Here is a 14,313-nt window from a genome sequence, read left to right as displayed (position 1 = left end):
CTGAGGACCTGGGTTCAATCCCTGGCCCCGCCTGTGTGGAATTTGTATGTTCTCCCCGTGCCTGCGTGGGTTTTCTCCAGGCACTCCGGTTTCCTCCCACATCCCAAAAACATGCATGAATTGGAGACTCTAAATTGCCCGTAGGTGTGAATGTGAGTGCGTATGGTTGTTTGTTTATATGTGCCCTGCGATTGGCTGGATAGTCGAGTTCAGGGTGTACCCCGCCTCCTGCCCGATGATAGCTGGGATAGGCTCCAGCACTCCTGCGACCCGAGTGAGGATAAGCGGCTCAGAAAATGGATGGATGGATGAATTTTCATGCATACATTTAATCACCGACAAACAATACAATATATGCATGTGAGGTGCAGGTTTTATTTATGTCCACTTGGGGTCGCAATCCACATTCTGTACCATAGTAACTATGCCAAATGAGGCTACTGGCAGGTGTGTTAACTTAGAATGTGCTTTTGATTACTGTATTTTGTTAACGTTTGTTTACTAAAGCGATTCCCATCATCCCTCTATTTATACCACCTGTTATGGATTACAATTCATTCCAACTAGTGGTAGTAGGCTATATTCAATTAGTTAATGGTGTTTACTTTACCTGAGACATTCAGTTAAGCAACTGTACAGTACTGTACTTTACTGTACAAAAAATAATAATCTGCAATGCACTGAACTCGCAGTAAACCAACCCTATACAATATACAGTATATTGTATACAACATATACATACTGTGATTTACAATAACACTTAAGTATTTTGTCCGTCATACTGTGTTGCATTCGTCTTTGCACATTAAAGAAAAAAGTTGTTTTTCATTTAATTCCTCATTTAAAAAAAAGATCATTTACGCCAACAAGTTTTTTTTGCTCGTGTTTTTAAGATTGTAGGGTGCAAACTGCAGCTGGTGACAAGTGTGGACTGAATTGGTGGCAACAATGGGAAAATGAAATGCTAGCATTTTCAGGCTAAGAGCCTGCCAGTAATATATTGGGTGGGGGGGGGGCTATGAACTAGTTCACTTTGTGAACTTAGGTCAAATGTTTGAATTGGGAACTATGAATGTTTGAACTGTGAACCATGAACTGAAGTTCACTGTGAACTGAACTTTGAACTACTTGGCATAGAAAATGAACTTTCCCTTAACATGCTCGCAAAGTGTAGCTATTGTGCGTGTTTTTGTGCTAACAGCCGTGTTTTTAATCCGCCTCGTGTGCCGTGGTGGCGTTGCGGGGATTTAGGGGTTAAAGGAGGACGTTGGGTTTGCTCATTCCCATAGCTGCCACACGGAGGAGATTCCCGTGCTGTCTCCCCATCTTGAGCCTCCCTGACTGCGGTGAAACTGTTGTCGGCGTCCGTCATCCAGTCTGGCCAACAGAAGCTACCTAGCTCTCAGCTACACACACACTCAAGCGCTGCAACTTTTCTCAGCACTTCTTCTAAATCAGTAAGTAAACCAGCTTCTTCTCCGATTTGTTCTGGGTCTTGAACACGGAAACTGCTTTTATTATTATTATTATTTATTTTTGCGCGTGATTATTTACCACAATAATACACGGTGACTTTGTACAGGTTGTTCATCTGGTCAGCACGTAATGAAAGTTTCTTGAAACAGTCTCCGTCTCTCTTTGGCTTCATGGCGTCTTCTTTAAAAATGGTGATGTGGCGCGTGGAGACTAAATGAATAGACTCCAGTGGCATGACTCCTACTGTACTCCTGTTTCTCTGTCGGGAAAGACGCCTTATTGTCTGAAATTTGAATTTAGTGTGAGACATTTACAAGCAAAACAAATGTCCATTTTAACGGAATATTCGTGTTCCCATTTACCTTGATACCAACAATAAGGAGGTTGTGGTCTGCTCGTTGAAACTAAGATGGTACATTAGGGTTTGTCACCATTATCTACAGTGTTTCAGAGACTCAATGTCTCAGAAGAAATTCAGGTTAAAGAAACAGCGTGCGGCTGACTGTGACTTTGAGTGAACACATTTGCTAAAGTGTTTAATACAGATACAATACCAGGTCAACATTGTTGTCACACCAGCAGAGCTCTTAGTCCTATTGACTGATTTGTGTGTTGAGTGGTTATGAGGACCAGCTGGGTACAGATGGAAATGTGGGTCAACATCGGGAATGATGGCATCAGAGTTAAGCCCAAATTTTTCCCTACAACCCCGTGGGCCTCCCATGGCAACCTCTCCACCACAGCATCTTTCTCCCCCAACATCTGAGGCTATAAATCAGTGTTTCCTTCCCCCTGATGTGACCTTAATTACCTTTCCATATCCTGCAAATAGAGATGTTGTATGGATTATGCTGTGTGAGAGTTCACAGCTGTTGCCAGTTAAATTTTGGATGCAACCAGCCAGCAAGCCTCTGCTCTGAAGAACTTGAACACAATGAGTTTAATCTGATTATTTGTTTAATTAAAAGTTAAACGCAATAGTGTACAAACTACTGTGCCCCTAAACTGCAAAGAACAAGAGCCTTGACTGTGGCAATGGACAAGTACATAACCAGTTTTCCCTGTTATGCGGAATTGCCCCTAAGCTGTTTGTGGATTTAATAAAGTTCAAGCTGCTCCTCACAGTTTTCCTCTCCAACTAACAGGACAGATGTAAGCAGAGTATTGCTCTAGATTGTTGTTGTCATTTATTTTTATAGTAAAACATTTTATGAAGGCAAATATGAAACAAATTTGACAACAGGTGGTGTTGTGATTGTCAGCAAATCAGTTTTAATAATTCAGATATCATTCGAGTAGAGGGAAGGAAACTCTTGCCACCTCATGATTTGAGTCATTTTGAATCGATGCATACTTTCTTATTGTGTGACTACTCATTTTTTAAAACTGTTTGAATGATCCACATTTTCACAGTTAAAATAAATAACATATTATTTTATTTCCACAATCTTATTAAAAACTAACAAAGAGATGTACAAATGTATTGTAACATTTGGCCAACAATTGTTTCTCAGCCTTACAAAAAGTCAAGAGGGGAAAAAATAATTGCCTATCGTACATGCAGAATCCTTGTACAACCATAAATTAATATCCAGTGTTCCCTCGCTATATCGTGCTTCACCTATTGCGGATTCAGTGCATTGTGGATTTTTTATTTTTATTTTTTTTATATCGCACATAGTTCACCATATTGCGGGATTTTCAGTGTCAGACAATACTCTTTCTTGCGTCTAAGGGTTTGCTATGTCAGTTAAATACTGATACATCCTGGTGTATCTTGGCTCCAAATCATTCATATTAATCATCGGCATCGTGCGAAAACCCTGATTATACCGGTTTAGGTCTTGGCAAATTGTCAGCAATGGAAGTTGCAGTTGAGCGTGTGATTTTCGACATCTTCTCTGAGGTGTGCGAACATTGTGATAAAACCTAATTGATGGTTTGTTGGTTGGCAGAAGAAGTTCCAACCGACTGCTTCTCCAGGTGGAAACACATCATGTGATTCCTCTTCTTTGTCGTATTCTCAAATAATTTGATGTTCTTTTACTTCTGCACACCACACCACTGTATATTTGCCTACCATATTGGCTGTCCAGTGGGTGCTGCACTTCCACATTACTTTTTTTGGATAATTGTTTTTTTTAAATTTATTAATCGATTCAGTTCATTTTCACCTGCATTGTGATGAATCTAAGTCTTTTCTTTCTCTTCCCAACCGACCACCAGACAAGGTCTAGTTTGCTTGGAAAATTCATACAGATGTTGTTTTGAAGTTGGAACAACAGATGTGTACATTTACTGCGACCAGCGGAGCCTCATTACTCCCATAGCTCCAATTCTCAACATCTACAGTATAATGTTTTGTTTGCGTATCAGTCTCCTTTACCGTAGGTTTGTAATGACTGAACGAGTTGCAATGAGGTAGGATATACAGTATACTGTTACAGACAGAAAGCTGGCTGTATGCATTTTTTTTTTCCTCCTCACCCTATACTCCTGACTGCCACCCTGCTCCAGAGTTGTGATGGAAACCTGTATAGGTCACCTAGGAGGCCCAAACAAGTTTTACTAAGAAGTGGTCCAATGCAGAATTAATGATAGTGGGCCAGGTGGAGACAGGACCATAGTGTGCAATGATTTTTCAGCAACTCATAGTCTAGTCACAGTGCATTCATTTACAGGTAGAGTGTGTTCTGTTGCACCTAATCCATTTATTATCCAAAGATGCTATTAATAATTTACATATACAGTATAAGCATTTTTTTTCCTTTTTCCTGGTTCCATTTCAGATCTTATTCACACTCTGTGAAATAGTCTTCCTAAACTGCTTTCTGTATGGTATCACTGAAAGGAGTGGTTGTATATCAAATAGAGTTTACTGGGGGCTTTAAAGGTCAAGTTCACTGAGCGCACACAATAATTATGAGCTTTGTGTCTCTTTTTAAGATTTCAACATCCTTCATGTTCTCTTTATGATTTATGTAAACAAAATAAACCTCAAACTATAGATTAAATAAAGGGAATCACAAAAGTATTTGCTTACAAGGAAATAGATTAGTGGGGCTTTTTTTATATACAGTTCTCTTATTCATCAGTTATCTGTTGACTTGCCTAGAGAGGACCAATCTAATAAAATATTTAATACATCTTGTATGTTTCAAACAAGGTACACTATATTCCCAAAGTATTCGCTCACCTGCCGTGACTCATGATTTTAACTGCTATCCCATTCTAAATCCATTTGGTTTAATAAGATGTTGGTCTACTTTTTGCAGCTATAACAGCTTCAGCTCTTTTGAGAAGCCATTCAACAAGGTTTAGGAGTGAATTTATTGGAATTTTCATGCAGTCTTCTGGGAGCATATTTGTGAGGTCACACACGGATGTTGGACGAGAAGGCTTAGCTCACTGTCCACTCGAAATCAACCCAAAGATGTTTTATTGGGTTTAGGGCAGGACTCTGTACAGGCTTGTCAAATTCATCCATACCAAATTCTCTCATCCATGTCTTTGTGCACTGGCACACAGACTTGTTGGAACAGGAAGTGGTAATCCCCAAACTGTTTGACTGTCCAAAATCTCTTGGTATGCTGAAGCATTCAAAGTTCCTTTCACTGGAGCCCAAGGGCTAATATTTTGGACATTTCCAACTTTGTGGGAACAGTTTGGAGATGGCCCCTTCCTATTCCAACATGTCTGTGCATCAGTGCAGAAATCAGGGTTCATAAAGACATGGATGAGAGAGTTTGTTGTTGATGAACTTGACTTGCCTGGACAATCCTGACCTCAACATTATAGAACACTTTTAGATGAATTACAGCGGAGACTGAGAGCCAGGCCTTCTCGTCCAACATCAGTGTGTAACCTCATGAAAAATTGTCATAAATTCCCATGAACACACTCCTAAACCTTGTGGAAAACCTTATTAGAAGAGTTTAAGCTGTGATAAATGCAGAGGGGGGAGCGATGTCATAGTAAACACTATAGTTTAAAAATGGGATGTCACTTAAATTCATATCTGAGTCAAGGCAGGTGAGCAAATAATAAGTAAGGGGGAAAATAGCTCTCCCTTGTGGGGAGCAGGCACGGTCATAAGTCCTCCTTTTTCTAAATCCTCCCCAACAGTCTTCCTGAAGACAGAAATATATAAAAGGAAACCAGATCTATTGTGCCTTGCCCCTGGAGACAATTATGTATTGCTCCAGGGCGAAGGCATAGGGGTAGGTAAGTCCAGTCCCAACCATATGGTTATGGTTAGGGCAGGGTCCACAGTGTGGAATTACTATGTTTAAATAGGTAAGTAAAATTAGAGGAATATAATAAATGAAGAATATTCTTAGGGTTAGGGTGAGTTTAAGGACGACTAATACTGTGTACTGTAATAAGTAGCAGCAGTCTGAATAGTTATGGTGATAGACAATATAGTGTAAATGTAAGTGAAAAGTCGTTGCCATGGCAACTTAGTGATTACCATGCTCCTATCATGATGTTTCTACATGCTGTTACTTTAGTCACAAATGCTTGGTTTAAATCTTGAACATATGCTATATCACGTGGTTACTTTCAAAAAGATAATCATATGGTTTGTAAAGTGTAGACTAAATCGACCATCAGGCGGTGTCAAGTCTCACAGTGGAAAGTTGCATCTTTCAACCATCTGCTGTTGTTCTCTCGAGAGGAGGAGATGTAAGGCTGAAGCAGCCCTCTGCGTCTCAAAATTCTCCCTTTTGTTACTTGAGAGACAATAGTGTGTGAAAGCTGCCTTTGTTTTGGTGACCAGTCAGGGTGGGAGGGAGACTGTGCTGTACTATTGAGAGTAAGTGGGGTTGTCGTCAGATGGGGAGAAGACATGACTGGTTGTTTATCGTTCTCTTTGCACACTGCCTTGTTCTCATCAGAAACGAGTAGTGAATACTGCATGTAGATGCTTCACTGATCGAGCTTATTACAATATTTTTCTTCACTTGATTACAGTTTATTCAGTACTAGGGCTGCCAAGATTAGTTGACTAGTCAGGACTACGTTGATGATCAAAATCAACAATTAACTTAACAGTCAACGTTGTTGTTTTTTTTTTTTTTATTTTATTTTATTTTTTTAATTTAAAAAATGTGTTTTTCTCTCAAAAGTGCCTCAATCCTCCCGCGACTCGGCATGCTCACCTGTCGGGCCTTCTGGGTGTGATGCACATGTGCAGTCGTGATCCATCCGGGTTAGCCATGTGACGTACCAGAAAGAACTAGAACCATAAATTTCTGACGAAGAGTGACAGTCTTCTCGGTAAGCTGTTAAATTAGTTAGCTGCATATATTAGCATCAATGGCTGTGAGCAAATTGCTTAAAGCTGAAAACCTTAATATTAGCTTAAGGCTAACGATGACGAGTTCATTAGCCGTAGCACACAGATTACCGTATTTTCACGACCATAAGGTGCACTTAAAAGTCTTAAATTTTCTCCAAAATGGACGGGGCGCCTTATAATGCGGCACGCCTTATGTGTGCACCGAGTTCCAACATCTATAAATGTTGTTCTGTGATGAGCGCTCCACTTGACTGACTGGGAGCACTTCCTGCCGACACGCTGCTTATACAGAGGAAAAGCGGACGTGGATGAGGACAGCATGCGGACGTAAAGGAGGAAGGATACGCGTGAAGGAGGACGCTAAAGCCACGCCCCCAGTAGGTGTATAGCGCCGGGGTGTGCATTGTGCAAAACAACATCGGTTTGGCTAAGGACTCCTGAAAAATGGCATCTACGAAGAGACACTCTTACGAAGCACAGTTTAAGCTGCAAGCTGTCAGTTATGCGGAGGAACGTGGGAATCGAGCAGCCGCGAGATAATTAAAGATAAACGAATCCATGGTTCACAAGTGGAGGAAAACGAGCTTTGCCAAGTCAAGAAGACAAAGCTGAGTTTCCACGGAAACAAGGCGAGGTGGGCCGAGTTGGAAGACCGACTCGAGCAATCGATTAATGAGAAGCATCTCTACAGTCACCATTCGACTGAGGGCAATAACGCTTGCAGAAGAAATGAAAATCTAACATTTTGGTGCTTTTGTTTTATGAAACGGCACCATTTATCCATCCGGGCAAGGACTACCGTGGTGTAGCAACTTCCGGCGGATTACAAGAAAAAGCTGGCCATCTTCCGCTCCTTCTGCAGTAAAAAGATTGCCGACAAACACATCCAGCCCAACCACATCACCAACATGGACGAGGTGCCGCTCACTTTCGACATCCCAGTGAACCACACTGTCGAGAAGAAGGGGACCAGCACGGTAGCGATATGCACAATGGGGCACGAGAAGTCTGCTTTTACTGTTGTGCTTTGTTGCCGTGTTAATGGACAGAAACTGCCACCTATGGTGAATTTTAAGAGGAAGACGCTGCCGAAAGAAACGTTTCCAGCCGAAGTCATCGTTAAGGCCAATCAAAAGGGCTGGATGGACGAGTAGAAAATGAGTGGCTGAGTGAGGTGTACGTAAAGAGACCGGATGGTTTTTTTCCACGCGTAACCGTCTCTGTTGATCTGTGACTCCATCCACGCCCATCTCACAGCCGCTGTGAAAAACCAAGTCAAAGTAAAGTTGCGAGGGAGCGATGGATGACAGATGGCGAGCACAGCTTTACTAAGACTGGCAGGCAACGCCGGGGGAGTTACACCACCATATGTGAATGGATTGTAGATGCTTGGGCTAAGGTATCTGCTTTGACTGTTGTCAGAGCTTTGGCGAAAGCCAGCATGATTGCTGAGCAGCCCCCCGGCAATGAGACTGACTGACAACGACGAGAGGAAACCCGGCGTGTTTGTTGGAGAACTTGGCCAGCTGTTCATTTCGGATACAGAAGATGAGGACTTTGAGGATTTGTGGACGAGGATTGATTAACAACGTACTCACGTTATTTTTTTAATACTTCAATAAAGTACAACCGAACTCAATTTTGCTCCCGCTGCCTTTTTAAAAACATTGTTTTAGCGTGCATGCATGCTACCGTATGTTTTAAGATAGCGTATGTTTTACCATGCCTGCGCCTTTTAATACGGTGCGCCTTTTGGTCGTAAAAATACGGTATGTGTTTGATGTAACGTTATAACTGCATATATGAATAGAACATTGATACGCTGTGGCTGTGCGATGTGGCTACTTGGCAGCCATGTTTGGGGGGACAACATTCTTATCACTGGCATTGCATGGACATTGAATATAAATCTGAACTTGCTTGTTTCTCAACTGACTTTCATGAGGTTTACTTTTTGTCGTCAAAGCATGTGCGATTAATACTGAACATTTGAAAAAAGAACGCCCCAAAAAATCTTGCCTCTGAAATGTTAATCCCATTTCCCTTGTTTTGATTGTAAAGGAATGCTGGTACAAGCTGCAAAATTGATTAAAAGTTGAAAGTACCATTACCAGATCAACATTGCAAATAAGAAACTGTTCTTAATGTTCTATCTGAATAGACGACGATTACAAGTTATCTTCTCTTTTACCTTTACACATTTCAAGCTGGAAGCTAATGATGGTTGTATAAGAGGAGCTGCTTGCTCGTGCGATTTAGATATCACTGGAGCAATTTAGATATCAGTGGAGTTGGGCGGAATCCTCTTACCTCCAAAACTATTTCAGGAAACCAAAACAAATGCACGTATGTTGAGACCATTAACATTGCATCATCAAAGAGAGAGCCATTTTGAGTCAATATGATTTACTGAACAGTAACTCCACCTTTTGAATTAACTCTGCAGGGCCTGGCCTGTTAAGGGACATCTGAGTCAGCGAATGAGAGTGTAGACTCAGCTGGCAAATTACTGGCTAAATCATTAGCCATTTTGCATTGAGTGACTCTGCATCAGTTGGAGCAAGCTTTTTTTTTTTTTATTTTGTTACCGTGGCTGTGCAGTTGTGTAACTTAAGACAGTTGTTATACTTTGCAATAGACATATTGCTCTTCAGCTTTTTTTTATTAAATGCAAAACGATGCCAAACTTTGCACATTCTCTCTTTTATAGACTCTTTCCTCATGCCTCTTCTTGTTGCTCTTCAGCAGGGGTGTGCAACTCATTTTAGTTTGCGGGCCATGTTAAACCCAATTTAATCTTAAGTGGACCAGACCAGTGTATCCGTGCCCTAATAAGATATAAATAATGCTAATTCATTTGTTTACCCATTTTTGGGGTGAAAATATTTACAACTACATTTGGGAAAATGTTCATTTATTGATTATTGTCTTGTTGCAAATCTTGTTTTAAATCATTTGAGCAATCTGAAATGTCATAAAAAAAGTGCTTACAAACTTTATGTACCTTTTTTATAATTTTTTGTAAAATTCTGAAATCATTTTAAATTTACTGCACATAGATTTTCACATCCTTCTGGAACTCTTGAAAACCTCACATGACATCACACCATACAAACTAAAGTGGGGACTTTTCAGAATAAAAGTGCAGTTATCCCCGCCTTTTAAATGTTTACATAAAAATACATTTGAGTTGTGCCAATTAATATTAAAAAAAAACTCTTGAACTAAAGTGGTTTACAGATAATTTGCAATATTCAATCTCTTAAAATATTTGTACAGGAGATATTCGTTTTTCCACAGTGCAAAGGTGGCAGAGCATTTGATATGAAGTAGGTTTACATTGCTCCTGAAATATGGAATCTTCGCCTTTGGTGAATAGACGATGTCTGTGAGGTCAGCATTAGCCTGCAGTGCACAATCATTTAGCAACCCCTCTCCAACTATTCGCATGCATCAAATTAGCTAGTAGCCAACATCTAACGAAAGTAGTGACTTTCAGCTTTTCCCTGTCAGGGGTTGACGCCACAGTGAGTCACTTGCACGGTTTGTTTGTCTGACGTAACCAACCATTTTTATCCGGGCTTTAATAAACCCATGTCCCAATTAACTTAACAAATTTGTTTTGAACTGCACATTTGCACGTGAAACATGATGTGACGCATATCAGCATTGCTCCTGCAGGAGTTACACAAGTCTCTTACTGCATATTGGAGGTGTGCCCGCCTCCGCTTACATTTTTGGATTGCACTCACTGACTGGTTGGTTCTGGCCCGCGGGCTGTAAATTTGACACCCCGTGCTCTACACTAACAGTCTGTTTGGACAAATTATCCCGCAGAATCCTGCGATATAGTGAGTAATCTGTGATTTAAATATGATTTTAAAAAATCTGCGACGTATTGAAGCCACAAAAAGTGAACTGCAATATCACGAGGGAGACTGTATTTTGTTGTTTGTACATTATTTTTACCTATCTGTTGTGTCAGTAATGCTGGCATGCTGTTTAGTGCAGCCGCCGTTTTTGTTTACACTAGGAGTCTCATAATGGCTGCATGAGCTGTGTTCAGGTACACTTTGTAAATGAAAGTGAATTGGTTTATTTCTTTCTGTACAGTATTATAAAAAGGATTACTATAGGGGTATTAACATTTACATTGGAATGTTCTATTTAATACACACTGTCCAATCACAGTTACATTTGTTTTATTTTTTTTAGTTTTGTAATATGGGATTATTCTGAGTGTACTTGTCACGTTGTTAGTCTAAAAAGTGATTTTTTTTAGTGACCGACGCAGGAAACGGGATTATAATAAAAATAATTCATTTTATTTATAGGCACCTTTAAAGCCACTCAAGGTCACCATACAAACATAGTTAAAAGAAATCAAGCAATACAATAAAGCTAACAAAACATAAAGCAAATCAAATTTATTTGTATAGCGCATTTCATACACAAGGTAACACAATGTGCTGTACATGATTAAAAGCATTTAAAAACATGGACGAAACAGCTTATAAACATTTAAAACAAAGAGGAAAAAATGACATAAAAATACAATTAAAACAGCATACAGTGCAAGAAATATAATTTAAAAGTGGAAATGCTCTCAAAAGCATGGGAAAAAATAAGTTTTTAACCTGGACTTAAAAACATGCACACTTGGGGCTGACGTCACGTCTGTTGGCAACTTATTCCATTTGTGTGCAGCATAATAGCTAAATGCTGCTTCACCATGTTTGTTTTGGACTCTGTGCTCCACTATTTGACCTGAGTCTGTCGATCTCCGAGCCCTACTGGGTTTATATTCCATTAGCATTTCTTTCATGTATTCAGGACTTAAACCGTTTAGTGATTGATAGACCAGTAGCAGAATTTTTTAAAATCTATTCTGAAGCTGACTGGAAGCCAGTGTAAAGACTTTAGAATTGGAGTTATATGCGCTGAACTCTTTGTTCTAGTCAGAACCCGAGCCGCAGCATTCTGAATGAGCTTCAGCTGTTTAATGCTCTTTTTAGGGGGTCCAGTCAGAAGACCATTACAATAGTCAAGTCTACTTGAGATAAAAGCATGGATGAGCTTCTCCTGGTATGCTTGACACATGCAAGCCTTCACTCTGGATATGTTTTTCAGATGCCAAAAGACAGTTTTAGTAGTTGATATGACTGTTGAAAGTCAGGTCGGAATCCATCAGAACACCAAGGTTTCGGACTTGGTCTTTGGTTGTTAAAAAGAGTGACTCCAGATATTTACTAACAGCAATTCTATTTTCTTTATTGCCAAAAACAATTATCTCAGTTTTGTTGTGGTTTAATTGAAGAAAATTTTGGCTCTTCCAGATATTTATCTGTTTTAGACAGTGACACAAAACCTCAATTGAACTGTAGTCATCTGAAGACACTGCTAGATATAAGTGTGTGTCATCTGCATAGATATGATAGTCAAAATTAAAGTTCGAAAGAATTTGACCCAAGGGTAGCATATACAGGCTGAACAGGAGGGGTCCAAGAACTGACCCTTGAGGGACCCCATAGGTCATTGCCATTCGATGAGACTGAACACTTCCAATGGTTCCAAATTTCTCCTTTCCTCCAGGTAGGACCTGAACCATTTAAGGACTGCTCCATTTAGTCCTACCCACATTTCCAACCAGTTCAGCAGTATATTATGATCTACTGTATCAAAAACCACACTGAGGTTCAACAAGACCAGAATTGACAACTTTCCCGTTTCCATAAAACATCAATGAAAGTGGCAAATGAAATGGGAAATGTTAAAGTGAATAGGCAGTTCGAAATAGGTGTGATTTGAGTTCTTGATGAATGCTGTTTCGGTACTATGGAGGGGGCGGAATTCCAGACTGGAATTGTTCAAAAAGACTATTGGAAGTGAGGTGGGAGTGGATTTGGGAAGCGATGGGCTTTTCCAAGATTTTTTAGAGAAATGGGAGGGTGGAAATATGACGAAGGTTATTTAAATTGTTTGGAAATGAGCCAGTGTTTTTCAGTATTGGGGTTATGGCTGCAGTATTGAATGTTGTGGGAAAAATACTAGTATAGACGTGGGTTTTGTGGCGCAGAGGGTATGAGTAGGCTTGCCGGTTTACATCTCCGCCCAAGTGCCTGTTGTCGTCGTCGTGTCCCCGGACAAGACATTTAATCCACATTGACTACGAATGAATGTGGTTAGATGTTTGGTGGTGGTCGGAGCGGCCGTAGACTGCCCCAGACTGCTCCAGAGGAGCTGTGGCTACACAAGTAGCTTACCACCACGAGGGTATGACTGAGGAGTGAATGAATGAATTTGTGAAATTGCCTTTGAGTGAAGAGAAAAGTGCTATATAAGTGCAATGCATTATTATTATTATTATTAGAGAGTGATGAGTGTGATATTAGTGATGAGGGGCACCAGGGATGGGAGGCAAGCTTTTACCATAACAGTAGGGTCAAGTTGGCAAGTGGAGGGCTTGGAGTGGCAAGTGATTTCTGAAATGTCCATGGCAGAAGGCAGAGTAAAACTTGAGTGGACAGGTAGGACAGGGGGAGGCAGTGAGGGTGGACTAAGGAGGAAGGAGGATGTTGCTGGAGGATCCGTCATTGAAAAATTATGTAAAAGAATTACAGAAAACAGATGAGGATGAATACAAGTAGGAGGGAATGGGCCTTGTGCTTTGGAATTGCCTTTGTTTTCATGGATTAGGAATGTGTAGTAGGTATATTAAGTTTGAGTTAGTCTTTGTAGTGGTTAAGATGATTACTGTACATATCCTTGGGTATAGTGATTCTGTTTCTTTTTATGGAGGTGTTTGAGTTGACCTTTTGTGTTTTAATTGTTGCAGTGCTGGGGTGAACAAGGGTGCACAGGTGGTCAAAGCTACAGATCTGGTTTTTAATGGAGCAAGTGTGTTGAGGAGAAGATGGGAGATTATTTTTGTAGTGAGTAACCAGTTTATCAGGGGTGGAGAGAGCGTGTGCTGGGGGGGCTGTTGATAAGAGTGGAGCTAGTGTGTGTGCTGATGTTCTTAATTTTGGGAAAAGCGATGGCATGGGGGAGGTTTATTTTGGAAAAGGTTAGGTTAGTAGAAAAGGTTATTAGCATGTGGTCTGAAAAGGGGAGTGAGTTAGAATTGAAGTTGCTTGGAATGATACCGGAACAGCATACACAAGGCTCGAATTAAGCGGTCTCGCATTGCAATTTGTGAGTCAAAATTTGCATTTTGCGCTTCATAAAACACATTGAAAAGCAATGCTGCGAATCACAGATTGTTTGTTGTTTTTCAGCGTTGGTCAAGTGTCGTTCCGCATGTCCCAAAAAGCTTCGCAGCAGCCAATCATAGTGCAGCTGTGCATGTACTGGAGCCAGTAATATAGGAGCATGGCTTGTCCTGCACGGCAAGTGAAGCATAGCTCGCTTGCTGTGGCGTGGGAAACCGATTTAATCTGAAAAAATATGAGAGCAAAAGACAGAAAATGGCAAACGTGTGGGAGCATAGTAGCGTAACGTAGCGCTTTGCAGGTTTCTATGGATACCTTTTTGTC

The 14,313-nt window shown here is 40.5% G+C and overlaps 1 protein-coding gene across 1 annotated transcript in view; it reads left to right on the top strand.

Moving 5' to 3' along the window:
* Positions 1-1,148: 1,148 nt before the first annotated feature.
* LOC133474478 (CD82 antigen-like) overlaps positions 1,149-14,313 on the top strand; it is a 50,100-nt gene continuing 36,935 nt past the window's right edge. Inside the window, exon 1 of the mRNA XM_061766265.1 lies at positions 1,149-1,457. The gene's annotated coding sequence lies outside the window, so the exon portion shown is untranslated. The remainder of the gene's footprint in view (positions 1,458-14,313) is intronic.

The sequence above is a fragment of the Phyllopteryx taeniolatus genome, chromosome 2 (genome assembly GCF_024500385.1).
Source record: "Phyllopteryx taeniolatus isolate TA_2022b chromosome 2, UOR_Ptae_1.2, whole genome shotgun sequence".
Classification (NCBI taxonomy): domain Eukaryota; kingdom Metazoa; phylum Chordata; class Actinopteri; order Syngnathiformes; family Syngnathidae; genus Phyllopteryx; species Phyllopteryx taeniolatus.
Note: the sequence above shows the minus strand (reverse complement) of the source record. Positions and strands in the feature narration are given on the sequence as shown.